We start from the raw sequence: 27,877 nt of genomic DNA, 5'->3' as shown, positions 1-27,877 counted from the left end.
CCAAAATAGTTGGAAATATGAACAGAGGGACATGCTCTAGTATGAATATAAAATGCAGATCTGTATGTAAAAGCAAACAAATCTAAATGTGCAATTATTTTGCACAAGCAGCCAAAAAAGAAAAGTGTGATTAAGTCCAATGACGAATATATGATAAACAAACTTTATTGAAAAATTGATCCACTGCCAATTGTCTATAGCAACATACAGCCCTAGAGGACTTCAGTCATAGCTTCTGTTCTAGTAAAATCAATCACTTTCTGTGAAACTGTGCAGAATTATGGTATTCAATAAATAATTGTTTTTTTTCTGATGACACATAAATGACCAAACTAACAACTGACACATACACAAATTTATATACCTATTATGCTTTATTGCTGTGAAGGTTTTTAAAACCATAAAAAAGTCAATGTCTTTTGTTATACTGGGGAAAAAGCAGAATAATTTTGAAGAATAACATGTCCAAACAACATGTCTTACTGGGGATGAATAACTTATATAACACGTTAACAATTAATGCTATGCTGCCTCAGAATTAGAAATACAATCCATTGAAACAGAAACCAGCAATTGACTCCAGCATATCTATAGAGATGACATATAGTGGAATTGACAATTCAAATCAATGGGAAAGAATAATGTATTAAATAAATTGCACTTGACCTATTGTTTATTCATTAAAAAAAAATTGTATCTTTACTTCACCCTACATGAATATAAACTCCAGATGGTTTAAAGACACAAATGTCAAAAGAAAAACATTTTTAGATGTTAGAAGATATGAACCTTAAATTGCATAAGAACTTCTTAAACAATTTATACAGGTGGATACATCTGATTATGTCAAAATGCTTAGCCTGGATATAAAATTTTAGTATATATTTATGTATGTTTATGTATCATGTTTAGGATATAAACATGAATCATTGTTAACTTAAGAGAAGCAGGAAGGGCAATAGATCCAGAGAAAGTATCCAGGAGATTTTAATTATATGTATAATTTCTCAAAAACATCTTTATATCCATATATGCTTATCTGTATATAATTGTATCTATATTTCTCAAAAATATGTATAATAAGCATTTATGGCAAAATACTATAGTTTGACAAAGATATCTTACTGGTGTGAGTTATACTGTTTTCTATAATTTGTCAGTTTTATACTTGAAATAGATTGCAGTTTAAAAAAAATTAAGAATGTTTAAGAGACATGGAAAATAGAATTTCAGGTCCATCATATAGTAATAAGAGCTCCAGAAGGAAATATTAGGGAAAATGGAAGCTTAGTAACATGATTTGTCTGTGTCCTCACCCAAATCTCATCCTGAATTGTAGGTCCCATAATTCCCTAGTGTCATGGGAGGGACCTAGTAGGATGTCACTGAATCATGGGTGTGGGTCTTTTCCATGCTGTTCTACAAAGAGGAGTTCCCATGCACATGCTCTATTGCCTGATGCCATGTAAGACGGAGAGGCATCCCAGCCATGTGGAACTGTGAGTCAATTAAACCTTTTTCCTTTAAAAATTACCCAGTCTTGGGTATACTTTTGTTAGCAGCATGAGAAGGGACTAAAACACTTAGTATATTCAAAGAGATAGTGGCTGAATATTTTCCAAAATTGACAAAAGAAATAAGTTTAAAAAACACATCCCCCTATATACATCCTCTCATAAATACATATTTTTCTCAAAGATCAGTTGTGCTCGATCTGGGATCTTTTTGGCTACAATTTGTGCCAAAAGTATAAAAGTATCTGAACTGAAAAAAATTTATTATAAAATTAAAATATCACAATTAAATATTCTTATCTAGATGGCCCATCCTGTCTTCTGAAAAAGCTGAATACTTACTCTGGCCAACTTAGGGAAAGCTTATATACCCCTTCTACTACCACAGCAGGTGCTGTCTTGAGAGCACCACCTTTTGGCTGGAGGCCAACCAACTCAACTCATTACAGCAACTCATAAGAGAACAATCCTGCTCAAACAGGCAGAAAACAACACCTTATTGTAGTGGCTGCAACATCCTAGCTAATGAGAGGTCCTGAGTCTGTCCACATGATGACTTCACTGCTAGCATAATCAGCATTTGAGACAACCAGCACACTAAACAAAACTACAACCAAGGACTCTCACAGAGTCCACTTCACTGCCCTGCCACCTCCACCAGAATAGGTGCTGGTAGCCACATCTGCTGGGGGACTTGAAGATTGACCACATCACAGAACTCTTTGCAGACATTCCCCAGCACCTGCCCAGCATCTGGTATCTCTTCTGGGTGGCTACATCAATAGCCACCTGAGATTACTCCATGGGACAAAAGAATCTGAATAGCAGCCCTTGAGTTCCAGATCTTTCCACTGAGTAGTCTACCCAGATGAAAAGCAGCCAGAAGAGTAACTCTGGTAATACAACAAAACAAGGTTCTATAACACCGCCAAAAGATCATACTATCTCTTCAGCAATGGATCCAAACCAAGAAGAAATCTCTGAATTGCCAGATAAAGAGTTCAGAAAGTTGATTGTTAAGCTACTCAAGGAGGTATCAGAAAAAGGTGAAAATCAACCTACAGAAGTTAAAACAACAATATAGGATATAGATTTAAAAGTCTCCAGAGAAATAGATATTGTAAAGAAAAAACAATTATAACTTCTGGAAATAAAAGATATACTTCGAGAAATATTATTGTAGTATTGTAAAAAAAAACAAAAAACACACACCCACACACAATCACTTTTGCACCAACCTAATACAAAATACACTGAAAAGTTTCAACGACAGACTAGAACAAGAAAAAGAAATAAATTTAGGGCTCAAAGAGAAGGCTTTCAAATTAATCCAACAAAGACAAAGAAAAAAGAAGTTTTTGAAAATAAATAAAGACTCCAAGAAATGTGGGATTACGTTCAATGACCAAATATAAGAATAATTGGTATTCCTGAGGAAGAAGAGAAATCTAAAAGTTAGGAAAATTTATTTGAGGGAATAATGGAGGAAGACTTCCCTGGCCTTGCCAGAGATCTAGACATCCAAATACAAGAAGCACAAAGAACACCTGGGAAATTCACTACAAAAAGATCACCACCTAGGCACATAGTCATTACGTTAACTAAAGTCTCAAGGAAAGAATTGTAAGAGCTATGAGGCAAAAGCATCAGGTAACCTAGATAGGAAAATCTATCAGATTAACAGCAAACTTCTCAGCAGAAACCCTATAAGCCAGAAGAGATTGGGGCCCATCTTTAGCTTCCTTAAACAAAATAATTATCAGCCAAGAATTTTGTATCCACTGAAACTAAGCTTCATAAATGAAGGAGAGATAAAGTATTTTTCAGACAAATGCTAAGAGAACTCTCCGCTACCAAGCCAGCACTATAAGAAATGCTAAAATCTTTTAAAATTTTGAAATCTTGAAAAAACTCAAAATACACCAAAATAGAACTTTCTTGGTCTAAATCTCATAGGGCCTATACAACAATAACACACACACACACAAAAAGTATTCAGGCACAACTAGCATGATTAATAATAGAACAGTACCTCACACCTCAATGCTAACGTTGAATATAAATGGCCTAAATGCTCCACTTAAAAGATACAGAATGACAGAATGGATAAAAATCGACCAACCAAGAATCTACTGTCTTCAAGAGACTCACCTAACATATAAGGACTCATATAAACTTAAGGTAAACAGGTGGAAAAAGATGTTCCTTGCAAATGAAAACCAAAATTGAGCAGGAGTAGCTATATTTATATCAGACAAAACAGATTTTAAAGCAACAGCAATTTAAAAAGACAAAGAGGGATTAATCTAAGAAGAAACTATTAAAAACCTAACACTTGAGCTCCCAGATTTATAAAACAACTACTACTAGACCTAAGAAATGAGATAGATGGCAACACAATAATAGTGGGGGATTTCAATACTCCACTGACAGCACTAGACCAGTCATCAAGACAGAATGTCAACAACAAAAAAATTGACTTAAACTGTATTCTAGAAAAAATAGACTTAACATATATTTATGGAACATTCTATCCATCAGCTGCAGAATATACATTATTTTCATCAGCACATGGGACATTCTCCAAGATAGACCATGTGATAGGCCACAAAACAAGTCTAAATAAATTTAAGAAAACCAAAATTGTATCAAATACTCTCTCGGACCACAGTAAAATAAAATAGGAAATTAACTACAAAAGGAATTCTCAAAACTATACAAGTATATGGAAATTAAATAATCTGCTCCTAAATGATTGTTGAGTCAACAATGAAATCAAGATGGAAATTTTAAAAAATTATCCAAACTGGACAATAATAGTGACACAACTATCAACACTTCTGAGATACAGCAAAGGTGGTACTAAGAGAAAAGTTCATAGCATTAAATTCCTACATCAAAAAGTCTGAAAGAGCACAAATAGACAATCTAAAGTCACACCTTAAGGAATTAGAGAAAAAAGAACAAATTGAAGCCAAACCCAACAGAAGAAAAAAAAAAATAACAAAGATCAGACCAGAATTAAATGAAATTGAAAGAACAACAAAAAAATACAAAAGATAAATAAAACAAAAAGCTGGTTCTTTGAAAAGATAAATAAAATCAATAGATCATTAGTGAGATCAACCAAGAAAAGATCCAAATAAGCTCGATTAGAAATGAAACAGGAGATATTACAAAAAATAACACAGAAATATCAATTCAAAAGATCATTCAAGACTACTATGAATACCTTCACGTGCATAAACTAGAAAATCTAAAGGAGATGGTTAAATTCCTGGAAATATACAACCTTCCTAGATTAAGTAAGAAATAGAAACTCTGAACAGACCAATAACAATAACAAGTAGCAAGATTGAAAGAGTAATTTAAAAATTACCAACAAAAAATAGTCCAGGACCAGATGAATTTACAGGTGAATTCAATCAATCATTCAAACAAGAATAGTGTCAAACCTACTGAAACGATTCCATAAGGTAAAGGGAATTCTCCCTATGAAGCCAGGATCATCCTAATATCAAAACCCAGAAAGGGCGTAACAAGAACATCAAAACAAAACTACACACCAGTAACCTTGATGAGCATAGATGTAAAAATCCTCAACAAAATACTAGCTAACCAAACTCAACAGCATATCAAAAAGATAATCCACCATGATCAAGTAGGTTTTCTACCAAGGACACAGGGATGGCTTAAAATCCACAAGTCAATAAATGTGATACATCACATAAACAGAATTAAGCACAAAAAAATCACATGATCATCTCAACAGACACAGAAAAAACATTTGACAAAATCCAGCATCCCTTTATGATTAAAACACTCAGCAAAATCAGCATAGACTGGGCATACCTTAGAATAATAAACTCCATCTATGACAAACCCACGGACAACATTATGCCGAACAAGGAGAAGTTGAAAGCATTCCCCCTGAGAACTGGAGCAAGACAAAGAAGCCCACTTTCAACCCTTCTATCTAACACAGTACTGGAAATCCTAGGCAGAGCGATCAGACAAGAGAAAGAAAGAAAGAGCATCCAAATTGATAAAGACAAAGTCAAACTGTCACTGTTCACCAATGGTAAAATCGTACACCTAGAAAACCCTCAAGAATCATCCAAAAAGCTTCTGGATCTTTACTAAATGAATTCAGTAGTTTTAGGATGCAAAATAAATGTACACAAATCAGTAGCACTGCAATACACCAACAGTGACCAAGCTGAAAATTAAATCAAGAACTCAATTCATTTTACATCAGTTGTAAAAAATAAAACATTTGGATACATCTAACTAAGAAGGTGAAAGATCTTTATAAGGAAAACTACAAAACACTGCTGAAAGTAATCACAGTTGATATAAACAAATGGAAACACATCCCCTGCTCATGGATGGGTAGAATTAATATTGTAAAAACGACCACACTGCCAAAAGTAATCTATAAATTCAATGCAGTTCCCATCAAAATACTATCATCATTCTTCATACAATTAGAAAAAACAATCCTAAAATTCATATGGAACCAAAAAGGAGCCTGCATAGCCAAAGCAAGACTAAGCAAAAAGAACAAATCTGGAGGCATCACATTACCTGACTTAAAAGTATATTACAAGGTCATATTTAACAAAACAGCACCACACTGGTTTAAAAACAGACAGGTAGACCAATAGAACAGAATAGAGAACCCAGAAATAAAGTCAAATACTGACAGAAAACTGATTTTCAACAAAGCAAACAAAAATGTAAAGTGAGGAAAGGACACACTATTCAACAAATGGTGCCAGGATAATTGGCAAGCCAAGTGTAGAGAATGAAATTGGATCCTCATCTCTCATCTGTTACAAAAATTAACTCAAGGCCGGGCACGGTGGCTCAAGCCTGTAATCCCAGCACTTTGGGAGGCCGAGATGGGTGGATCACAAGGTCAAGAGATCGAGACCATCCTGGTCAACATGGTGAAACCCCGTCTCTACTAAAAATACAAAAAAATTAGCTGGGCATGGTGGCGCGTGCCTGTAATTCCAGCTACTCAGGAGGCTGAGGCAGGAGAATCGCCTGAACCCAGGAGGTGGAGGTTGCGGTGAGCCGAGATCGCGCCATTGCACTCCAGCCTGGGTAACAAGAGTGAAACTCCGTCTCAAAAAAAAAAAAAAAAAAAAAATTAACTCAAGATGGATCAAAGACTTAAATCTAAGTCCTGAAACTATAAAAATTCTAGAAGGTAACATTGGAAAAATTCTTTTAGATATTTCATGACCAAGACCCCAAAAGCAAAGCAAATGCAATAACAACAACAAAGAGAAATAGATAGGACTTAATTAAACTAAAAGACTTCTGCACAGCAAAATAAATAATCAGGAGAGTAAACATACAACTCACAGAGTGGGTGAAAACCTTCTCAAACTGTGCATCCAACAAAGGCCTAATATCCAGAGTCTATAAGGATCTCAAATAAATCAGCAAGAAAAAAAAAATCTCATTAAAAAGTGGCCTAAGGATATGAAAACATAATTCTCAAAATAAGATATACAAATGGTCAACAAGCATATAAAAAATGTTCAACATCACTAATTATCAGAAAAATACAAATCAAAACCACAATGCAATACCAATTTACTCTTGCAAGAATGACCATAATTTAAAAATCAAAAAATAATAGATATTGGCATGGATGTAATGAAAAGGGAATACTTTTACACTGCTGGTGGGAATGTAAACTAGTATAACCACTATACTCTTTAAGGAGTATGGAGACTCCTTAAGGAACTAAAAGTAGAACTACCATTCCATCCAGCAATCCCACTACTTGGTATCTACTCAGAGGAAAAGAAGTGGCTATATGAAAAAGACACTTGCACACGCATGTTAATAGCAGCACAATTTGCAATTGCAAAGATAGGGAACTAGCCTAAATACCCATCAACCAATGAGTGGATAAAGAAAATGTGGTATATATACATACATATATACCATGGAATACTACTCAGCCATAAAAAAGAATTAAATAGTGGCATTCACAGCAACTTGGATGGAGTTGGAGACCATTATTCTAAGTGACATAACTCAGGAATGAAAAACCAAACATTGTTATGTTTTCACTCATAAGCAGGAGCTAAGCTATGAGGATCCAAAGGCATAAGAATGACATAATGGACTCAGGGGACTTAGGGGAAAGGGTGAGACGGGGAGTGAGTGATAAGACTACACAGTAGGTACAGTGTACATTGCTTGGATGACGGGTGCGCCAAAATCTCGAAAGTTACCACTAAAAAACTTATCCATGTAACCAGACGCCACCTGCTCCCCAAAACTATTGAAATAATTTTTTAAAATAGAAAAAATATTATTCAGTAAACTCTGTAGCTTGACATATTAGTTTCTACCTGATGTCACTTGCCTTCTTTCCAGCCTCATTTTGCGTCTTAGAAATCTTGCACTGAGTTCTGTCCAAGGCCACCTGTGTCACTGAGGGCCTTGGTTTTTAAAACTTCTAGGTGTTTTATCTTCCCAAGTTTCAAAAATCCAGTTTTGCTCCCACTAAGGATTTTTCTGACAAGAGTGGGTTCCTTCTCATGCTTATGCCAGCTTTTCTTTCTGAATGCTTTACATGAACTGTAAAAATGTAGTAGAAACATAGAAATATTTAAATATATTAATGTCTTAGTCTGTTCAAGCTACCATAACAAAAAAAACTGTATTCTCCTGCCAATGAAGAAAAATTAAGTTACTGTAAAATTCTTTTTTTTTTTTTTGAGACAGAGTTTCGCTCTTGTTACCCAGGCTGGAGTGCAATGGCGCGATCTCGGCTCACCGCAACCTCCGCCTCCTGGGTTCAGGCAATTCTCCTGCCTCAGCCTCCTGAGTAGCTGGGATTACAGGCACGCGCCACCATGTCCAGCTAATTTTTTGCACCTTTAGTAGAGACGGGGTTTCACCATGTTGACCAGGATGGTCTCGATCTCCTGACCTTGTGATCCACCCGCCTCGGCCTCCCAAAGTGCTGGGATTACAGGGAAATGACACTTCGATATAATATAAATGGTATAAAAGTATAAGAGCAATAATTTTCTTCTTTGTGTTAGCAGATAATTCACCGTACTGTTAAATTACTACTATCAGCAAATGTATGATTTAGTTTGGGCATATATATAATAAATATAAAGTGAGTGATGATTTTTATTTGTTTTGTTTGTCATTTTGTCACTGAAAACCCAGACTAAATGAGAACAGACTTGGTTAATTTGTTTTCTTTTTTGAGCCATAATATAGGCCAGGAGTTGACAAACTGTGGCCCACAGATAAAATCTGGCTCTCCACCTATTAGCCCTCCAGCTAAGAATAGAGTTATAACATTTCAGTGTCGATAATGTATGGATATTGTTAAAATAACAATGTTATTTTTTAAACACAGGCACGTTTCTTTGTTCATGTATTGCTTATGGCTGCTTTCGTGCTACAATGGCCAAGTAGTTGCAACTGAGGCCATAGGGTGTACGAAGCCTAAAATACTGTCTTATTTTTTGCCAAAAACATTTACCAACCCCTGACATAGACTACAAATGAGTGACTCAAATGCTCCAACTGAATATGCAGGAAAGAAAAGAAGTAACTTGCAGATAAAATAGTTTATACATTAATGCCAATGTATATACTACTTTATTCACAGAAAATAGTTATTTAGAATATATGAAACCTGGTCATGAATGATTCAGCACTAAGTAAAATTGTAAAAATTAATAAGATAATTAAATTGTGGTAATGTCTATAATTCCTTTCTTCATGTTTTATGAAGAAATAACGAGTAAGTAAATGACTGTGCTTTTTCATACTACAGTTACCAAGATTTTGAAAGGAAAGTTGCTCACATGACTTTTGGAAAGGAGAGATGAAATTAAAACACTTCATCATGATGCTGAAAATGCCAGGAAAGATTATATTTTTAGTTTCATGTTGTGTTACTCTAGTGAATAGCCAGAATCTAACACTTCAAGACCAAAATCTCACAAGTTTATATGTTGAAATCATAAGATATGAATTTTCATCAGAAGACAAAATTGTGGCACAAATTATTGCATTGCTGAGTGTTACTCTTTTTAAGCACTTAATATTTTTTCATATTTCAGAGAATTAAACCAATGATATATTATTGTACAAACTTTAAGTGCCCAACCCCACAAATGCTGAAACAGAACATGAAATTTTCCAGAACTACATGAAACCTACAAGTTTCACCTCATATGCTGAAGCAATCAACCTTCTATGTTCCTTTTTGTTTTTAGTTGGGGTCTCACTCTGCCACCCAGGCTGGAATGCAGTGGCACAATAATACCTTCTGCAGCCTCGACTCCTGGACTCAAGTAATCTTCCTGCCTCAGCATCCTGAGTGGCTGAGACTACAGGCATGCACCACTGGGCCTGGCTAATTTTTAAATTTTATATAGAGAGTTTTTTGTAAAGAGTATTTCTGTCTTGCCATGTTTCTGAGGCTGTTCTCAAATTCTTGGGCTCAAGTCGTCTTCTTGCCTTGGCCTCCCTGAGTGCTGGGATTACAGGCATTAGTCACTGCACCCAACCCAACCTTACAGATTGCTATGGTGGCTTTCGTTGTTTTAATGTGATAATTAATTCACCCCATGTTCAAGAAAATAACAAGAGTCACTTTCAGTGAGCAATCACTCTTTGACTTTAGGTTCATGTTCAATACAAAAAATAGTTGCTCCCATTCTCAGTAATGCACAAATATAATTTTCTAGTTCAATTGAAATAAACATCAAGATAAAAACTGCCTAGATATGGAACCTCACTACTACCTTCATGAAAACTGCACATTGATTACAAAAAAAAAGAACAATTATTTCCAACCTAGAATTTTAAAGTCTGCCTGATTTCAATTAAGTGGGAGATTAGGGGGAAAAAAGACATTTTTATAAATAGATTCTCAAAAATTTAATTCCTATTTATCCTTTCTTAGAATACTACTGGAGAATACACTCCACAAAATAAGAGAAAAACGACAGGAGAAAATAGGTGATCCAAGAGAATCCAACACAGGAAGGAGGCTAAGAGAATCCCTATTTATGGGATGAAGGAAAATCCCAAGACTATGGTTACACAGCAGGGTAGAAGCACACTTGTCCTGAAAGGGAAAAGTTAGAAAATTTTGGAAGAGACTTCTTAAAGAGGTGAAATTGATAGAATACTTACTGTGTTTGAACATAATTAATTGAAGATTTACACAATTAAGGGAGAGTTTGGGACTAAATTAAGTATATTTTTTTAAAAAGTAAATTAGCAAACAAGACACTTAAAAATTCCAAGGAAGATAAAAGATTGTTATAAAAAAAAAAAAAGTAATCACAATGTACTGCATGGTTCAGCAACAAACTGTTTACATAGTCATCAAAATTTAAACACTGAACATTGCTCTTTTTTTTTTTTTTTTTTTTTTTTTTTTTTTGAGACAGTCTCACTCTGCCTCCCAGGCTAGAGTGTAGTTGCACGATCTCGGCTCACTACAACCTCCACCCCCCAGGGTCAAGTGATCCTCCCACCTCAGCCTGCCTAGTAGCTGGGATTACAGGTGTGTGTAATCACATCCAGCCAAATCTTGTATTTTTTGTAGAGATGAGGCCTCATCATGTTGCCCAGGCTTGTTTCCAACCCTTGGGTTCCAGGGATCCCTCTGCCTCAGCGTCCTAAAATGCTGGGATTAGGCATGAGCCACCATGCCCACCAGAACATTGTTGTTATTGAAGTTATATCCATACAAGAAAAACGTGGCATGGGAATGCTGTGTGCGGGAAGCTGGGGATAAAATTGAACTAAATCCTTTCATAATAGAAAATTAATAGTTAATGCCTAAAATAGTAATATTGAGAAGTAGAAATACATACCTTTTACATAGATTTAAGTCGATTACAACCACAGAAATCAATCAAGAGAGTTAAGAAGGAATTAGACAATGTTGGAGGCTAGCTGGGGGAGGCAAGGTACTGCTCTTTTTAATAAAAGCTTTCTGGAGGGATTTCTGTCTTTATCTTATGTGTATGATTAATTTCAATAGAAAGAGAAAAGTATGTTCTAAATAGGTAATAATAGTTTTAATTAGTTACTTTTAATAGTAAAAGTATGTTTTAAATAACACATACATATACATATATGGATATAGAGAGAGAGCTTATCTATGTATCAATTTAAAAACTGCTTCTTTAATTAAATACAAGGATGAGTCTGGGTAGGGCTGGGAGAGGGGCACCACCCACAGAAAGCACAAATCCCTCCCCAACACTTCACCATATAATTTTTAAATGGATCGTGATGAGTATCAAACTGTTACTTTATTTAAATTCCTTTGGATATATGGAAAATGTACTATTTTATTTTAAAATGCTGTATTAGGGTTATCTAGAGAGACAGAACTAATGTGATAGATGTATATATAAAGGGGAGTCTATTAAGGAGTATTAACTCATACGATCACAAGGTCCCACAATAGGCCATCTGCAAGCTGAAGAGCAAGGAAACCAGTTCAGCTCCTGAAGCTGAAGAACTTGGAGTCCAATGTTCAAGGCAAGGAAGCAACCAGCACCACAGGAGAAAGATATAGGCTGGGAGGCTAAGCCAGTCTAGTCTTTCCATGTACTTCTGCCTGCTTTTATTCCGGCTGTGCTGGCAGCTGATTAGATTGTGCCCATCCAAATTAAGGATGGGTCTGCCTCTCCTAGTCTGCTGACTTAAATGTTAATCTCCTTTGGCAGCACTCCCAAAGACACAGCCAGGAACAATACTTTGCCTCCTTCAAACCAATCAAGTTAACACTCAATATTAGCCATCACAAATGTCAATATTTAAGATGCACTAGAAACAATACCCTTTGTTATAATATACAAAAATTATGTCTTATCTTGAACAATTTTAAATGTCAACTTAAACTGTTTAATGGGATTCATAATTTTTGAAATTATTTTAGGAAGTCTGAGACCAAGCATTTCATACCAAACACGTGTCAAAAATAAACTTTTTCATAGTTCAGTTTAATAGGTGGACTCATACTCCCCTCTAGTGGTTAAAATGATCAAAAACACATGAGATACAAATTTGGACCTGTGGCATTTTGGAGACAAGGGAATTTCATTTCCTTTTGTTGCATTAAACAAACAGCAACTTTTGTGAAATCTGAATATAGTAAAAGGATTTTGAAAACTAGGATTTGAGAACAAAATGGACCATAGAAAAACAATCTGTCTGCTTTTAATAATTGTGATTTTGTGTAAACCAAGCAAGATTTTTGCTTTCCAGAGAGATCCAAACAAAACAATGTCTGTATCATATTCAGAGATTCAATGCAGACATTCAGTTAACTGAATGCACCTATAGGTTCATTGTGTTTTCTGTGTAACTATGGAGGTTTGCTTTTGTATAAGCGTCCCCATGGCATCTTTTCTCCTTACCCATCACTATCCCCAGGGACTCCATGGTCTGACACTGGCAGTAACAAGAAGGCACATTATGGAGAAAGCACAGCTTAGTGGTATGAGTAAGGGATGATGAAATTTGAGAAAGACTATAAATCTGAATTTTATCCCCACTTATCACTAGCTGTGATCTTGGAAGAATTAACTTCTTTAGGCCAGTTTCCACAACAATAAAATGGTTAAATTCAAGGATGTGTGCTGCCTCTGCCACTGTGTGCCCCCATGGAGGCAGGTACCCCAGCATGCTCTAGCACCCTGCTACAGCTGGATGGAGCATACACCCCACAGTGCTGCTGCTGGCACATGCAAATGAGAATAAATCATGCTGCCATTGGACTGTGAAATGCATTGGCTGACACCACCCATTGGAGTGCAGTGACCAGCACTCTGGGAGCACCTTGGCCACCCCTCTCCCAGCAGAGTGGACTTCTAACCTTGAGGAGTGAGAGAACACTTTGGGGCTCAACACAAGTCCCCTAGTTAGAGCATGCAGTCTAGGAGTTGGGAGCTGAGCATTGGCCTCCTAAAGTCTTCCAGAAATGAAGCCAGTCAGCTGAATCCACCTTATATCACAATTAAACCCTTCAGGTCATCAAATAGGGTAAAAGGGAAAAAAATCCAAAGGTTAGTAACTTACAAGATTGAAGGAATATACACCTAGAAAGATGAGAAAGAACCAACACAAGAACTCTGACAACTCAAAAGGCCAGAGTGCCTTCTTTCCTCTAAATGACCATACCACCTCTCCAGCAAGGGTTCTGAACCAGGCTAAGATGGCTAAAATGACAGAAATAGAATTCAGAATATGGATAAGAACACAAATCATTGAGATATAGGAATGCATCCTTAGCTTCCAATCCGGGGAAGATAAGAATCACAGTAAAACAACACAGGTGCTGACAAACAAAATAGCCAGTATAGAAAAAAACATAACTAACCTGATAGAGATGAAAAATACACTACAAGAATTTTATAATGCAATCACAAGTATTAATATTAGAATAGACCAAGGAAGAACCTCAGATCTTGAAGACTATCTTTCTGAAATAAGACAGGCAGACAAGAATACAGAAAAAAAAAGAATGAAAAGAAAACAACACCCTTGAGAAATATGGGACTATATTAAGAGACCAAATCTATGAATAACAGTTATACCCGAAAGAGATGGGGAGAACGGAACCGGTCTGGGAAACATACATCAGGACATTATCCATGAAAACTTCCCAGCCTAGCCAGAAAGGCCAATATTCGAATTCAGGAAATGAAGAGAATCCCAGTAAGATAATTCACAAGAAGATTATCCGCAAGATATATAACCATCAGATTCTCCAAAGTTGAAATGAAAGAAAAAATGTTAAAGGCAGCTAGAGAGAAAGGTTAGGTCACCTACAAAGGGAAGACCACCATGCTAACAGTGTATCTCTCAGCAGAAACCCTATAAGCCAGAAGAGATTGGAGGCCAAAATTCATCATTCTTTTAAAAAGACGTTTCAATCCAAAATTTCATATTCAGCAAAACTAAGCTTCATAAGCAGAGAAGAAATAACACTGCTTTCAGACAAGCAAAAGCTGAGGGAATTTGTTACCACCAGACCTGCCTTACATGAGACCCTGAAGGAAGCGCTAAATATGGAAAGAAAAGACCATTATCAGCTACTACAAAAACACACATAAATGTGTTATAGACCAGTGACACTATAAAATAACCATATAAACAAGTCTGCAAAATGACCAGCTAACATCATGATGACAGGATCAAATCCACACATATCAGTACTAACCCTGAATGTAAATAAGCTAAATGCCCCCAATTAAAAGGCACAGAGTGCAATCTGGATTAAAACAACAACAAAAACCACTGGTATGCTGTCTTCAAGAGACCCATCTCACGTGCAATGACATTTACAGGCTCAAAATAAAGCAATGGAGAAAAATCTACCAAACAAATGAAAAACAGAAACAAGCAGGGGCTGCAATCCTAACTGCTAACAAAACAGACTTTAAACCAACAAGATCAAAAAAGATAAAAGAAGGGCATTACATAATGGTAAGGGTTCAATTCAACAAGAAGACCTATCTATCTTAAATATATATATATATATATATATATATATATATATATATATATATGCGCACCCAGATTTATAAAGCAAGTTTTTAGAGACCTTCAAAGAGACTTAGACTTTCAAACAATAACAGTGGGAGACTTTAACAACTTACTGACAATATTAGATCACTGAGGCGGAAAATTAACAAAGATATTCGGGAACTGAAGTTAGCACTGGATCAAATAGACCTGATAGACACCTACAGGACATGTGCAAGGATATTAATCTCAGGGTTGTTTGTAATAATAGGAAGTTAGCTAAACTAGAAAGCTAAATGGAGAAACAAAAAAAAATGGGGAGATTTATGAAACTAAGGTAAACATTTAAAACCAAAACACCACTGTTACAAATTATTAGAAACAGCATGGGGCAAAATCACCAAAGCTGGAAATCAAATCACTGGCCTAGAGAGAAAGACATAAGACAATCACAGCAGATGTACAATAAGAAAAACAGATTGAGGCCAGGCACAGTGACTCTCACCTGTAATCCCAGCACTCTGGGAGGCTGAGGTGGGTGGATCACCGTGCAAAATCTGTGTCTTCCCAGAGACTGGCAAGACCATGAGGTACGTCCAGGTCCTGGAGAAGGCCAGCTGCCAGTTGCTGACCGTGCATGGGCACACCAAGGAGTACAAGGGGACCCTGTCGGACGCAGCGTCCTGAGAGTACATCAAGGCCGTGGGGAAGCCTGTGGCCATCTTTGTGTTTGCCAACAGAAACATCCAGTGACTGCCAAATGGGGAGCGCTGCATTTGAGACACGGGCTTACAGGGCGCCCTGAGAGCAGAGGGTAACCCGTACAACCTCGCCCTATTTGAGGGCTGGAGCCCTGCCGTGTGGGAGCTGGCCAGGGAGTACCTGGACATTGAGCGGGAGCACCCCTGCCCGCTGTCCTACATCGGGGCCCACCTCTTCAAGGTGCGGCACCACAGCCGCAGCATCGGCAGCTGCAAGAGGAGCTGGCCACGGTGAAAACCCTGGAGGGCACCGCCGCTGTGAGCCAGGAGCTGAAGCTCCAGTGTCACGAGGAGCTATCCAGGCAGGAGGGAGCGAAGGCCACCGCCGACTTGCTCTTCCACCTGATCTGCCAGCCCTACGTCCGGCCGAGGCCCAGGTTGGTGAGCAAGGTGGGTGCACGCAGCAAGCAGGCCCTGGAAGGGAAGGAGTGCAGAACTGACGTCCTGCCCAAGAACAAGCAGAAGCAGCCGAGGAGCCCCCACAAGACCTTCGACCCCCTCCCTGGAACCAAAATATGCGAAGTCTGACCAGTGTGGAAGCCCAAAGGGCAACAGGTGTGTGTTCAGCCGCGCCTGCTGCAAGAAGCGATCCTCCAAAGAGACTGTGGACTGCCTAAGCCGTGGACTGCTTTTTTAAACCACACTGGAGAAGTCTCTGGCCTGAGCTGTAGGAGCCTCACCTGACAGGACCTGGAACATGAGGTGGCTTCTCCCGAGTCGTGGGCAGTGCCCTGGCCTGAAGGCCCAAAACCCCCCACCCCTCAGGACTGCTGCTGGAGCCTGCATACGTCCTACTTGAGGAAACGCCTTTTATCTGGGGAGTCTCCCACTACTTAACACGGAAAGATGCGCTCATGTCCTCTCCTCAGCCCACTCTGGGGGCTTGGAAATGCAGAAGGGAGCAGGCTCCAGGCTGGATTCACCTTGTTCTCCCAATGCGTGTGTTCAAAAGTAAACAAATCATTTCAAAGATAAAAAAAGAAAAAAAATCTTGATAAAATGACTGCGAATGAATGTTAAATGTACACATAGAAATAAATTAACCAATGGATATTTTGATTGTGGAATACAATGTATGTGTTGCAAAACGTGACAGATTAACAATTTAAGCTAGTTAATAAAATATCAGAAGGGAAAATATGGGAGGGGGACAGAGAGAAGTGTGCCAAATGTTTTATATTTCATAATGAAGAGTTATTAGACACTACGTGAATTTTGTAAATCAAGAAAGAGTTAAGAAGCATAATATTAAAATTTATAAAAATATCCAAAACAAGAACTATAAACAGACCTTTCAGATTGTCAGAAAAAGATACACAGAAAGAGAGCAAATCAAAGATAACGTATAAAGTAAAAGAGAATATAAAGCACTATATATTTAAAAAAATAAGATGAAAAACACTAAACATAAATATATTTGTCCTTTGAATAAACATAAGTGGAATAAATGCATCTTTTTTTTTAAATTCACAATTGAAATTCCAAAAAAACTGTGAGAAATCTTCTGTCACTGCAACCTCTGCTTCCCAGGTTCAAGCGATTCTCCTGCCTCAGCCACATGAGTAGCTGGAACTATAGGCGCATGCCACCGTGCCCAGCTAATTTTTTGTATTTTTAGTAGAAATGGGGTCTCACTATGTTGGCCAGGCTGGTCTCAAACTCTTGACCTTAGGTGATCCACCGCTTCAACCTCCCAAATTGCTGGGATTACAGGCATGAGCCACTGCATCCGGGGTACTTTTTTAAAATTTGCTTTTTTTCGTCTGTCATACTGATGCACGATTTTTGCTTCTTAGTTCAGTTAAAACCCAGATTCTTACGACCAGGAAAAATTTAGGTACGTGGACACGTTGTAGGGTACAGCGGACTGATTTATTAGGCAAAAAGAAAGCTCTCAACAAAGAAGGGAGTCCTGCCAACAGGCTCCCATCTCACAGACTGAATACTAGGCCACCGTGCATGAGCTGAAGAGGCCAGGCTCCTCCTCCTGCATAAGGTACAAATCCCTGGAGGCTCCACCCCATTCTCCCAGTACACAAGCAGAACCCCAGTCTGTTGTGGACATGCCCAGACGAGGCCCTGGGCAAGTTCCTTTATCTGTCTTCTGCATCTGTCATTTCCTCCTCTAAAGAAGTACATCTGGCCTGGCATGGTAAGTCACACCTGTAATCTCAGCACTTTGGGAGGCTGAGACAGGAGGATCACCTGAGGTTGGGAGTTTGAGACCAGCCTGACCAACATGTGGAAACCCTATCTCTACTAAAAATATGAAAAATTAGCCAGGTGTGGTGGCACATGCCTGTAATACCAGTTACTCGAGAGGCTGAGGCAGGAGAACTGCAAGGAGCCAAGATGGTGCCACTGCATTCCAGGCTGGGCAATAAGAGTGAAACTGCATCTCAAAAAAGAAAAAAGAAGTCCATCTAACTGCCATTAGAATAAGGATAAGGACAAAGACCAATCTTAACTGCATCCTGCTGACAAAGGGCATTGTTTTGGGAAGATGGCAATCAGATCTCCCTCAGAGGCCTATCTAAGGGTCCTCGGTAAGTCCTCGGTAAAAGGGGGCTATTATTTAAGGTTCGGTTGCATGATCATTTAGAGTTCAATGGCCTGAAGGCAAGAACCGAGAAACTGGGTTATTAGAAAACATGTATCAAAATGAAACAAAAAGGGGTATGGACAGCTCAAAAATCCAAAGCTGCTAACCCGCCCAGATAACTGGTGGCTATGCTAAGATTTGGGTGCATGGGGCTTGGCTTAGGTGAGCTTGCTTGGTCTTATTCTCCCAAAAAGGAAACCTCCAGGTTATGAGCACCCTATTTACTGTCATCACCTGGCAGGATTTGCAGGATGATTACTCAGAATTAAAATATTGATCTAGATTTTTACATTGCCCATTTCTTTTGTTCCTTCTGAGCTGCAGCCAGAGATTGCTGGTTGGAATAGGAGCAAGTAGGGTTAGTCTAAAAGGCAAAAAGTTAAAAACAACCAATGAGTTTGGCATTTAATCACAAATGTATGATAAGTTTTGAAACATAATTTCTCTCTCTCCAGTTCTCAATTCTATTAAAAGGAAATCGTGATAAGCCTGAGTTGTTTGCAAAACAGACTTTAGTCTTAAAACTTGGCTTGATTACTTGCATAAAGTGTAACAAGAATAATTGTTTTTACAAAGGTTTTTTTGGGGGGTGGGGGACGGAGTTTCACTCTTGTTGTCCAGGCTGGAGTGCAATGGCACAATCTTGGCTCACTGGAACCTCCACCTCCCGGGTTCAAGTGATTCTCCTGCCTCAGCCTACATAGGCTTTTTAAATTGGCTTTGATGGAATTCTGTTCCACAAGGAGTCTCTGATAGGGCTTTCTAAAGCTGAGCCCAGCCATGAGTTTGTACCCTCAAATACCTATGAGTTGGGTAAACTCCGCTCTTCTTGAGCTCCCAAGAACATAGGGTTCCAGGGCCTGTTAGAAAGTGACATTCTTTACCCACCACAGGTTAGGAACCCTTTACATGGACTATGTAGACAAGGTATGAGGCTAGTTTTCCCCAGGTGCTTTTATCGGCTCTGCAAGTCAAGCTTGATTCCTTCAAGGGAAGCATACCCTTAGCCAGTCAATGCCTTGGTAAAACAATCAGTTTCTTCACTTGCATCTGTTGCAAAAGAAAATGGATTCTTATTGCATTGATGCAAACAACTATATTGCCATAAGTCAGGAATACTCATTGAAAAGGGAGACCCCTCCCCTCTTCCCGCTTCCTGGCCTCCACCTCCCTTCTCCCTTCTAGATGGGAAGGAGGGTGAAAAAGAGATAAAATACGAAAGAGCTTGAATCCGTGGTCAGGCGACTTGCTGACACCACTGACCAGGCCATCAGGAGGCCCAAGGACTGGGAAGATGACTCCCGTTTTGGTTCCCAGTGTCTCTGCTATCTATAAACCTTGAAAGAGTTGCAAAGAATGTATCACTACAGGCCAGAGCCCAGCACTGTGTCACGTCCTCCACGTTTGCATGACCCAGGCCCCCTCCTGGAAGTATCTCTGCCAACTAATAGTTGACTGCCTTTATCTCATATCTGTAAGCCCCCTCCCCTGCCTGCTCCTGCTCACACTGCATATTAACTAGCAAGTCAATGAAGCCAAAGGTTGTGAGGTCAAACATCCAGCCAATGGACAATGACACAGTTTCACCTCAGTTTCCCCTTTAGCGTTGTAAGCTATAAAAAAGAAAGAAGCTGCTTCTCAGGGAACTTGGTGGATAAGGCATTAGCCTCTCGAAGCTCCCCACTGAATAAAATGCCGCTGCCTTTCTCAGTTTGGTGTTTGAGAGGTTTGTTCCCCACCAATCCTGCTACATCATGACAAGTGTCCAAATACTGAAGAAGCCAGAGAGAAAAACAAGTATGTTCTGAATTTTGTTCTCAGGAATATAAATTACTCAATTATTAAAGGCCATAAATAGCTCAAAATACATATCCTTGACTCTGAAAAACAAAAGAATCAGCAATGTTCCAAGCAAAAGTCAAAAAAGATTATTTCAGTTTTCTATTAGTTCAGTCCTTTCAGTTTACTCTTGCTTTGCTTGATATTCATGAACACTTCAGTTCTTCATGAGTCCTGTTGTACTTTTTTAAATTGCACTGTCACAATCCCTAAAGTTATCAGAAAAGTTATCCTCTTTAAACCATGTTTTAAAGAGGACCAAAACAAGACAACAATTGTCTGTGAATAACAAAATGTCCAGGGTAGTTACTGTCGAAACATGCTTGACAAAGAAATTTGGTTATCTCTGTGGTTTATAATAACTTAACAAAATAACCTTAATTGTGATTGATAGCATATACTCAGACATTAGAATTTTAGAAATCTCATACAATTTTGAAACATACATTAATATTATTTCCTAAAGTACAATCTGAAGAAGATGAAACACCATATTGGTGATCCCACATACCAAATACCCGTCAAATAACCCTGCTTACCTCTCTGTGGATGCTCCGGGGGTCCTCTGTGCCATCCAAAAGCTAGGGATCAGGAAAGACAGTCTTGAGGCTGAAATCTGATTTTGGGGAGCCTGTTAATGTTATGAAATAGAATTCCATATTACCATAAGTTATTTACTTTGCCAAAATGATGACTCGAAAATTTTAAAACAAGGTAAAAACCTTCACTCCTTAAGAGGGAAAACAGCTTTCCAAACAATTTGTCTCCTGTCTTCTCTTTCTTTTCCTTGGCAGCCTATCCACAAGGCAAACAGAAATATTTCATTATCCTTTACTATTACACAAAAATCTTGTACATGGGAGAGAAAGCCAAATTTTACCCTTACATTAGTTTACTATTAATGTCAACCCCAATTTTCTTTTTTTTTTTTTTGAGACAGAATTTCGCTGTTGTTACCCAGGCTGGAGTGCAATGGCGCGATCTCAGCTCACCGCAACCTCCGCCTCCTGGGTTCAGGCAATTCTCCTGCCTCAGCCTCCTGAGTAGCTGGGATTACAGGCACGTGCCACCATGCCCAGCTAATTTTTTGTATTTTTAGTAGAGACGGGGTTTCACCATGTTGACCAGGATGGTCTCGATCTCTTGACCTCGTGATCCACCCGCCTCGGCCTCCCAAAGTGCTGGGATTACAGGCTTGAGCCACCGCGCCTGGCCGGCAACCCCAATTTTCTAATGAAACCTTATAGACAGTTCTATCCAATCTTAACCAGTTTAGGAGTAAGATTCTTATAACCTTTTATAACCCTTTAGAAATTTTGCTACAGAGCAGATTAGTGTTTTAAGGGAAACTTGTTTGCTAGTATTTCAATGTTCAATTTCCAGAAAAACTATATAAAACCCTACTGAATTTAGTCAATATTCACACACAGAATTTCCTTTGCAAGATTAATTTTTATAATCCTTCTGTAACTTTCTTAAACCTTTAACTTTATTTTATCTAATTGAAAACAATCCTTTTACCATAGGCAAAAGTCTACATTTCCATGCTTTCTTATAATATTTTACTAAGATTATACGACTAATGATTATTTACTAAGATTAAGGCCTATGTCCACAGGCCTTACCATGCTGTAACAGTTCTCAAAGGCCAAAGAAACAGTTTACAGCTTTAAAACATTTAGCAAATCTAAAAATAATTTAGACCACCTATTTCCATTTTAACTACATTTGCATTTTACCAATACTCTTGGGCCTAATAAACAGGTATAGCTGGAAGACAAAAACAGATTTTTGAGAGGGATCCATCTGCCTCTAATTCCTGGAGCTCCATGAGTAGAACAGAAGTCTCTCCTAAAATGGAATTAGTGGCACCTTTTCTGTTTTTCCCAGGCCATCAGAAATTATCTTAAGGCCTCTCATATGTGTATTAAGGGTGGCAAGATAAAATGGAGAAAAACAATTCAGTCAACTGAGAAACAACCTTTTTCCAGCAAAATAAGCTCTAAAAGGAGAAAAACATAAAGGCCTTTTAAATATACCTGTAACTTGGGTATCCACTTTATTTATTTATTTATTTATTTATTTTTGAGATGGAGTCTCACATTGTTGCCTGGGCTGGAGTACAGTGGTGTGATCTCAGCTCAGTGCAACCTCTGCCTCCTAGGTTCCTCCTGGGTTCAAGCGATTCTCCTTGCCTCAGCCTTCCAAGTAGCTGGGATTACAGGCACCCACCACCACACCTGGCTAATTTTTTAGTAGAGACGGGTTTCACTTCATTGGCCAGGCTGGTCTCAAATTTCTGACCTTGTCCACCCACCTCGGCCTCCCAAAGTGCTGGGATTACAGGTGTGAGCCACCACGCCCAGCCCAATATCCACTTTCAATTAAGCTGAGCACTCTTTAAGAACATCCTTTAAAATCCTTTATTACCCCACTTTACCCATGCCAAGCAGCCAATATTTCTGGCTTTTGAACTTTACCAGAGGGAACCTCCCAGGTACTCAGAGAAAGGAAAATTTAAGGTGGTTCATGAAGGGGAAGAGAATCAACAAATAGTAAACATGCAGATAACAAACCAGAAAGGACCCATTACCTAAGCCAGGATTGAACCCAGGCTGCCACTGTAAAATGCAGAGGCTGAAACAAAGCACTGCCACGTGGTTACAGGTCACACTTCCAAGGACATAAAACAAGATGGAGACCTGCAGCAAAGTTTGCCACTGACCTGTTTGCCAGGCTGGCTTGAACAATAGGTCTATGGAGTCCTAGGCCCACATTGAATCCTAAGGTACTCACCCCTCTTTCTAACAGAATCATACAGAGAGACATGCAAAGCACACTAGATTGGCTACAGCTTAAGATCAACCTCACAAATCCTTTTTCACAATTCAAACTTTACAGAGAATATAAACAGTGATACTTGTCATTCTCTTTACTGGCTGGCACAGGAACAGGGAAGCCAAAAGCCTGACTGGTTTAAAAAAAACTCTTATTGTTTTGCCAGCATGTCAGGCTTCTGGGTTCCTTCCCCCCAAGTTCAATCCCAAGCCACCCAGCTTAAGGCTTGGGAAATTAACTTTTCCCAGTTTGGAGGATACATCTGAGGGGAGTGCCCTGCAACATGGAGGCACAATCATTCAACTGTGAAGAGAGGACAGAGGAGGAAAAAGGTGGCGTTTCTTTCAAAGGAGCCCCAGGACTTGGATGCATTTGAAAGAGGTACAGACTGAAAATGAAGGGCTGCCCCTCTAGAACGAGGGGAGGGAGACATCCCTGATTCCCTTCTCTTCCTAGTGAATACCTGGGCTATATGAGGTAGAGAAAGCAAGGTATCCCTCTTTCTTTATTCCATCCTTATATCCCTGAGTCCCAGTGACCATGACAGGGTGCCCCCCTTGGGTGTCAAAGCAGGTTTCACCCATGTTAACAGTGGGACCGAGGAGGTGGGATTATCCTCTTTACCCATGTATACTCTATCTCACCTGCTGTCAGTAGCTTTTGAGCTCCCTAGACCTCATTTATGCCATGGATACTAGCAGGACCTTTATCCATGAAATGGGAATCTTGGCTTAATCAGCAGAAATTAGTCATGCTCACCTGCATTGTACATTTGTACTTCCCTTATCATCTGCCTCTGGATCCCTTAGATCCAGTTTTCTCTCCTAGGACTTCAACCTGAAGCTTGGAATTGAGTTTGGGACAAAATAACTGCCTCGGGGGATTGCATGGACTCCTTATCATAGGCTGAATGCTAAGATGAAGCTGTGGAATTAAGTCCTCCTCCAACAAGGGAGAGACAAAGATTCTTCTGGTGAATTGGGGTCCTGACCTAGTAAAATGTTTTCTAAAAGGAAGAAAAAAACGTCTCATAAAAGTTAAGTCCTGACAGGGTGAAGAAAATTAAAAATACAGCTTAAATGCAGGGCTGTGTTAACTGCTCACAGGGTGGAGAAAAGAAAAAAAAATACAGCTTAAATGCAGAGCTCGAAAGATGCCTGAAGGAAGAACCTCTTATTCTTATGCAAATATGCAAATAGTTTTCTCCAACAATAAGATTTTTTTTTTTCTTTCAGATAAAGTTTCACTCTTGTTGCCCAAGCTGGAATGCAATAGTATGATCTTGGCTCACTGCAACCTCTGCCTCCCAGGTTCAAGTGATTCTTCTGCCTCAGCCTCCCAAGTAGCTGGGATTACAGGCAACCACTCCATGCCCAGCTAATCTTTTGTATTTTTAGTAGAGACAAGGTTTCACCAGGTTGGCCAAGCTGGTCTTGAACTTTGACCTCAGGTGATCCACCTGCCTTGGCCTCCCAAAGTGCTAGGATTACAGGTGAGAGCCACTAAATCCAGCCAAGGGAAACTTTTAATTGTTGTTTCTTCCCTCGGATTTGGACCAAGCTGGACCCCTCAGCCTGGGGAAGGGAATATTCTGTACATACGTAGCGGGAAATGCTGTCCAGCCAGCCCCACAGGGCCTGGACCCCCAAGGCCACCTCGGGGTAGACAATGTCAGTGGCTCATTCCCACCCTGTATGGCCACTGGATACAGCATGCACATGCAGCGAAAATGGCCATGCACCCCAGCCGGGAGGGAAGCGGGGCAGGAACCTGCCACTCACCCATTTGTACAACACGTGCACCTGCGGCCATTGGGATGGGGGTGGAACACCCCCAATACTGTAAAAAACACATAGGTGACATTACAGTTCCCCCTAAAAAGAAGGAAAGTGCCATAGAAAAGGCTGGGTTGGACCGAGACTAATATTCCCAACCCTGAGAGCGACAAGTGGTGGTGGGGCAGGGTAGGGGGTGGGGGGCACAGTTTCCTCTAGCCTCGGAAGAAGTCCAAGGACAAGAAGGCTCAGAAATAAAAGAGAAAGAAATTTTTGGTTCACATTTTACTCACTCTTTCTCATATCTCCAAACAGGCCACCGAAATGATGCAGGATTTTTGCTCCTTAGTTCAGCCAAAATCTGGATTCTTATCTCACTACCAGGAAAAATTAGGCACACAGGCACATTGAAGGATGAGGGGGATGAATTTAGTAGGCAAAAAGAAAGCTCTCAGCAAAGAAAGAGGCTTTCCTGCCAACAGGCTTCCACCTCACAGATAGAATACCAGGCCACCACACCCAAGCTGAAGAGGCAGTCTCTGTCCCCTGCATAAGTGCAAATCCCTGGTGGCTTCATCCCATTTTCCCAGTGCACATACAGGCCCTAAGTCTGTTATGTACATACCCAGACAAGGCCCTGTGCAGATTCCTTTATCTGTCTTCTGCATCTATCAATATTGTACAGGATAAGGTGATGACCCTTTTTATAGGACACCAAAGGCACAATCCATGAAAGAAATTATAAACTGGACTTCATTGAAATTAGGTTTTTTACTCTGTGAAAGACATTGTAAAGAGAATGAAAAGACAAGACACAGACTGAGAGAAACTATTTGCTAAAGACATACATGATAAAGGACTGTTATTCAAATATGCAAAGAATGCCTAAAACTCAACAATAAGAAAACATACCCAATTTTTTAAAAAGGGGAGGGTTAAAAACCTGAACAAATATCTCACCAAAGAAGATATACATATGTCAAATAAGCATATTAAAAGATGTTACATACTATATGTCATCAAGGAAATGCATATTGAAACAAGTGAGATAACACTAAACACCTATTAGAATGGCTACCATCCAGCACACTGACAACACAAAATGCTGACAAAAATGTAGAACAGAAACTCATTTACTGCTGGTGGGAACGTAAAACAGTACAGCACTTGGAAGACAGTTTGGGAGGTTCTTGCATAAGTAAACATACTCTTAGCATGGAATCCGATAATTGCACTCCTTGGTATTTACCCAAATGAGTTGAAAATTTATGTCTGCACAAAAATATGCACATGTATGCTTATAGCAGCTTTATTGATAATTGCCAAAACTTGAAGCCAGTCGAGATGTCTGTCCTTCACTATATATGGGGATATATACATGGAGGAAATATACATGGAGGGAGATATACGTGGAGGAAACTTAAATGCATATAACTAAGTGAAAGAAGCCAATCTGAAAATGCTAGCTACATACTATAAGATTCTGTGACACTGGAAAAGGCAAAAACTGTGGAGACAGTAAAAGGATCAGTGGTAGCCATAAGTTAGGTGATTGAGAGAGAGAAGAATGAATAGGAGGGGCACAAAATTTTTAGGGCAGTGGAAATACTCTGTATGATACTATAATGATGGATACATGTCATTATACATTTGTCCAAACCCACAGAATATACAACACCAAGAGTGAACTACTGACTTTGAGTGATGACGCATCAATACAGATTCATCAATTGTAAGCAAAGGTAGCAGTCCGTTTATGGGGAGGTTATGTACATGTAGGGACTATTGAGTACATGTCTGTACTTTCCTCTCAATTTTGCCATGAACCTAAAACTGTACTAAAAAAACAAACCCTTTTAGGCTGAGCACAGTGGCTCATGCCTATAATCATAGCACTTTGGGAAACTGAGGCAGGACTGCTTGAGGCCAGAAGTTAAAGGCCAGCCTGGAAAACATGTGAGACCCCTTCTCTACAGAAATTTAGATGGGCATGGTGGTACATACCTGTAGTTCTAGCAAGGCTGAGGTAGGAGGATCCCTTGAGCCCAGGAGTTCAAGGTTACAGTGAGCCATAATGGCACCACTGCATTCCAGCCTGCAACAAAGCAAGACCCTGTTTCTCAATAAATAAATAAGCCTTTAAAAATATATTTATAAAAAGACAAGCAATAAAAGATAAAACCAAATGCCAATTTAAAAAATGTCAACAAAATTGGCAAACCTCTAGTTAGGCTGAATAAAAAAAGGAGATAAATGATTAATATCAGAAACAACAACAACAAAAAAGAAAAGATCACTACAGAACATACAGACATTTAAAAGTTAAGGTGAAAGAACATATCACTTCAACAGACAACATTTATGATAAAGTCTCTCTAATAACCAACAATAGAAGGTAAATTACAAAGCCTGATAGAAGACATCTGTTAAAAAACGTAACTGCGAAGATAATAATGAAGAAAGGCTAAATGCTCTTTCCCTGTAAGATCAGTGATAAGCTAGGATATCTACTCTCCACCTCTTCCCCATGTCAACACGATATAAGTGGTCATACTTAAGTGCAGTAAAGCAAGAAAAAAAAAAGTATACAGATTGCAAAGAAGAATTGAAGATGTCTTTATTTGCAGACATGATCGTGTGCATAGAAAAACCGAAGGTACAAATGAAACTTTTCACTAAAGACATGATCATGTGTGCAGAAAATCTTAAAGAATCTGGAACAAAACCATTAGACCCAATGAGTCAGTGAGCAATATAAGAGGACACAAGATTAAAGGACACAAGGTCAAGTCCAAAACATGAGCACTTAAAAACTGAACATTAAAAAAAAAGTTTAAATAGCACAAAAACATAATTTACTAAAGATAAAAAAGTAACAAAATATATGCAAGATTGTATACATTGAAAAACTGCCATATGCTGATGAGAGAAATTAAAATACCTAAATAATATAGACATATTTTGTGTTCATGTGCTGGAAGTGTCAATATT

The 27,877-nt window shown here is 38.8% G+C and overlaps 1 pseudogene; it reads left to right on the top strand.

Moving 5' to 3' along the window:
- The first annotated feature begins 2,382 nt into the window (after positions 1-2,382).
- Positions 2,383-25,440, top strand: LOC101032777 (tRNA-dihydrouridine(16/17) synthase [NAD(P)(+)]-like pseudogene; annotated as a pseudogene).
- Positions 25,441-27,877: the final 2,437 nt, after the last annotated feature.

This window comes from Saimiri boliviensis, chromosome 1 (genome assembly GCF_048565385.1).
Source record: "Saimiri boliviensis isolate mSaiBol1 chromosome 1, mSaiBol1.pri, whole genome shotgun sequence".
Lineage (NCBI taxonomy): Eukaryota > Metazoa > Chordata > Mammalia > Primates > Cebidae > Saimiri > Saimiri boliviensis.
This window is presented reverse-complemented; position numbering and strand designations above follow the sequence as displayed.